Source organism: Poecilia latipinna, unplaced genomic scaffold, assembly GCF_001443285.1.
Source record: "Poecilia latipinna isolate Pla-1442-1.1 unplaced genomic scaffold, P_latipinna-1.0 Scaffold2748, whole genome shotgun sequence".
Taxonomy (NCBI): Eukaryota; Metazoa; Chordata; class Actinopteri; order Cyprinodontiformes; family Poeciliidae; genus Poecilia; species Poecilia latipinna.
The window spans coordinates 63,462-67,336 of record NW_015115364.1 but is presented as its reverse complement, the minus strand read 5'-3'; the positions used below and the strand labels follow the sequence as shown (position 1 = coordinate 67,336).

The following is a 3,875-nucleotide window of genomic DNA, read 5'->3' as shown; positions in this document are numbered from 1 at the left end:
AGTGATAGAGCTATAATCTGCAATCAGATTATATTCTTATATTTGCCTCACTTTGTGTTTTTAAAGAATCCAATCTTGATTAGAATTACTTTACAATCCTTTGGAGCTACTTTAAATGACCAGTGACCTCATGTGTCTACTAATGGTGCCTTTAAACAATTTATTAATATTATTGTTATAATAAATATCGCCTTCTTCTTCTTCTAAGTAGTAGCATATTTGGAAACAAAACTCAAGCAGGGCCATTGGCATGGTTATCTGGATGATTTAAGTAACTAAAGCAAAATTTATCTCCAGGATATAAATCAAACTTCGGATGGATAAACATGAAGGTGATGTAACGTCAATCTGTGCAGCACCACAAGATAGGACAGATGGACAGATGAATGGATGAATGTATAGGTTGTTTCATTAGAACATTAGTTTGGGAAACAACAGTATGAAATTTCAATTCTCAGGTAAATTTAAATTCTGACAGCCAGTTTATCTGAAATTAGGTGCATTAGTTCCTGTTAATCCCAACTCAGTGTCAGGTAAAGTTTTTTTTCATTGCTGACAATCCTTTTGGATGAAAAAAAAAACCTGTATCTCACTAACATATTGCTTTAATTTAATGTTTATAAAGTTTAAGTTTTTAAAGTTTTTTTTTCTTCCAACAGAAAGAATTTGCACTGCTGTGCTGAACTAAATGGACGCTCCTTATGTGGCTGTTATGCATAAAACTACTGCATTGTTCTGTCCAATGAAATGTCTAGAAAGACAAAAAGGAAGGACATCATTACATATGTGGGATACTTCAGCACAATCAATGGCTCTTGTTCTCCATGTCTGCATTAAAGCTGAGTTTTTTTTAATCATTGTGTGGGAAGTTTTGACCTTAACCTTTGCGAGATACAAACTTCTGACATGAGGAATCCAGCACAGCAAAGAGATCAACTGTGGTTACACATAGTTCTGTATGCCTGTGTTTCATCTCTCTATTATATCCCAGTCTTATGTAACTTTACACTCTTTTGTCCTCCTCTCTGTGCTTCAATCTGCAGGTGCTGATTTGTTTTCTAACTGCACAGAAGAGTGTAAGGCCCTGGGGCACTCTGATCGCTGCTGGATGCCCAGCTTTGTGCCATCTGATGGGCGCCAGGGTCTAGACTACCGCAGCAACCTCCATGTGCCCGGCATGGACTCAGTCCCAGATACAGAGGTATTTGAAAGCCAGGAGCAAATGACAGATAGGTCATTCTCCACATTTGGTAAAGCAACGCCTGTTCATCACCACCACTTTCTCCAAAACCATCAACTCAGCTCCCACCAAGGCTCTCTAGAGCGGGAAATGTTGGAAGTATTTCTGCCTAGCTCCAGAGCTCCTAATTACGCAGCTTATTTAAGTAAGTATTCTGTTTTTTAAAAAAGAGCCATTCTCTGATCTTGCAAGCAAAGAAAAAAGCTCAAATTGAGTTTTAGACTGATGATAGAAATTCATTTCAGATCTGGACCCTGTCCTCAGTGTTCAGCCAACTCTTGCTTTTTTCTCAAGTATTTGCTCTACGTTTGACTGTGATGATCAACTATTTATGTTCTTTGTCGCACAATCATGCAAATGATTGCTGCTGAGTGTGTAGATGCACACTCACTGTTGAAAATGTCTGTTTTTTTGCTATATAAAAATAATTTCCAACATTTCCCCTCTTTAATGTGACAGGTCTCACTAAAAAAACAATCAAATCTTTCATAAGAGAAAATTAAGAAAAGGATCTGCAGCAATTTGGTTGAACATTTTTGCAGTTTCATAAACTAATGCAGTATTTAAACACCACGGCAGCCTTTTTATATTAATTTACATCTGTACTTGATCCCACATTAGCATTCATTCTTCTTGGGTTCACATCAGCCAGAAATGATAGAAAATCTCACAGAACAGCAGTAAAGCTCAGCTGTACAGGTAGGACCTTCCTGACAGTTAATAATTTGCATCGTTTGCTAAATATTTGGTTTGCAAAGAGGTCAGAAAGGATCACAGAAAATCCCCAGAATTACATTTAATTCAACCCATAATTATTCATACCCTCAGTAAATGTATTTATTAACCACAAAGTTTATTTCTGCTTGGAAATGAGGCAATTCATGAGGGACATCGTTTTAGAACATGTATTATTTCCCTTACATTAAAACATGTACAATGTTATTTATAGCCCTTCTTAACAATGAATGGAAAAATATTTTTCGGCATTAGTTCAGTTCAAAACCCTTATAATTTGTATGCAGTTTTTGTGTTTTCTCTCAGGACCTCCTGGTGTTAGGTTGTTTTCTAGTTTTGATTCTAGTTTTATTATTATTTTGGTTAAATCTGCTTTATTCCTGTCTCTTTTATTTCAGTTCCTTCTTAGTGATTCTAATTAGGTTTATTTCTTGTGTCAAGTCCTTTTTCATTTGTTCTAGTTTGAATACTCTGTGTTCCTCAGTCTTTATTAGATCAGTCTGGTTTCTGTTTTATTTCTCTTCAGTTCTTTTTACTATATTATTTTATGTCCATTTCCTTTTCTATATTATTATATATAGTAATATATATTATTACTATAAATACTTATAATGATAAAGCAAAGAACCTTGCCATGGTTATTGCTTCATGTGGCGGCAGGCTTTTTATATTAATTTACATCTGTAGTATGGGTGGCGACCAGCAGCTGCGCTCTATTTCCAGCAAATTGGGATGTATACAGGAAAGGCGCGCAGGCATGCGCGTGAGCACGGCTTTGTACATCTGAAGTTTTTTGTACGCCGCACTTTTCTAAATTTGTCTGTACGCCAAGTGCTAGTGTGAAAACTGCACAATCTTTTTTATACATGAGGCCCAGGCCTTTTGTTCAGCTCACAGCCTCCCTTGTATTTAAGCTTCTCTTTCTCATTCAGTATTTGCCAGATCCTTTTGTTTACTCCAGTCACTTCCTTGTGCTGCCCTGTGTTCTCCTTGTGTCCCCCTTCCCGGTTTTCCTTCCATGGATTTTTGGTTTTTGTGTTTTTGCCATGACTCCCTTTGAGTTTTGTAAGTTTGTTTTTCCATATTCCTTATTAAATCGTCACTAGTCACCTCTGTCACCTCTGTCACCTGTATTTGGGACCTACAACAGCCATCTGCACATCAGGACATTTTCTCTACTGTTTTGCTTTTTCCATATTCTGGTGTCAAAAACAACGCAGCACAGCACATTACCAAAAGAAGCCCATTCTAACAGTGAAATAGTTGGTGGCAGCAGCATCATAATTTGGGCTTAATTTTCTTCAGATTGAAAAAACTTCTTATAGATAACATTAGATGGACAAAACTATCAAAGTTCTAAGAACCCCAAACCTTCAGATGAAGATGAAGATTGAGTTTATTTTTCAGGATCTCAATGAGTTGAAACATACATTTAAATTAACAAAATAATAAGTGTAAGAAGAAAATAAAAATAGAAATGAGACTTTGTTCAGAAAGAATAGCTAGGATGTAGGATGCAGATCAATTCCTATTGAAGAAGACTGAATGCTGACATAGAATCAAAAGGTGGTTAGCAAAGCATGTGTTTAAGGGAAATCAAACTTATGGAGCTTTGTTATTGTATTTTTATTTTTAAAATGTGTCTGTCTAAACCTAGTCAAGTGTCTGCCAGTCAGACGTTCCCCCAGCAATAGCCTGGTAAATGCCCAGGTCTGGATGGTCTCCCTTCTCAGTTTTTCAAATAATTCTCGAACTTACTCTGTGTTCAGCTTAGTTCCATCCTTACAGATTGCTTTGAACAAAGATTCCCCCCTCAGTCATTTTACACAGCCTGTATCAATCAATCAATCAATCAATCAATCAATCAATCAATCAATCAATCAATCAATCAATCAATCAA

At 36.4% G+C, this 3,875-nt stretch overlaps 1 long non-coding RNA gene across 1 annotated transcript in view; it reads left to right on the top strand.

Moving 5' to 3' along the window:
- The first annotated feature begins 1,009 nt into the window (after positions 1 to 1,009).
- LOC106939008 (uncharacterized) overlaps positions 1,010 to 3,875 on the top strand; it is a 17,546-nt gene continuing 14,680 nt past the window's right edge. Inside the window, exon 1 of the long non-coding RNA XR_001422740.1 lies at positions 1,010 to 1,201. This is a non-coding gene — a long non-coding RNA (uncharacterized LOC106939008). The remainder of the gene's footprint in view (positions 1,202 to 3,875) is intronic.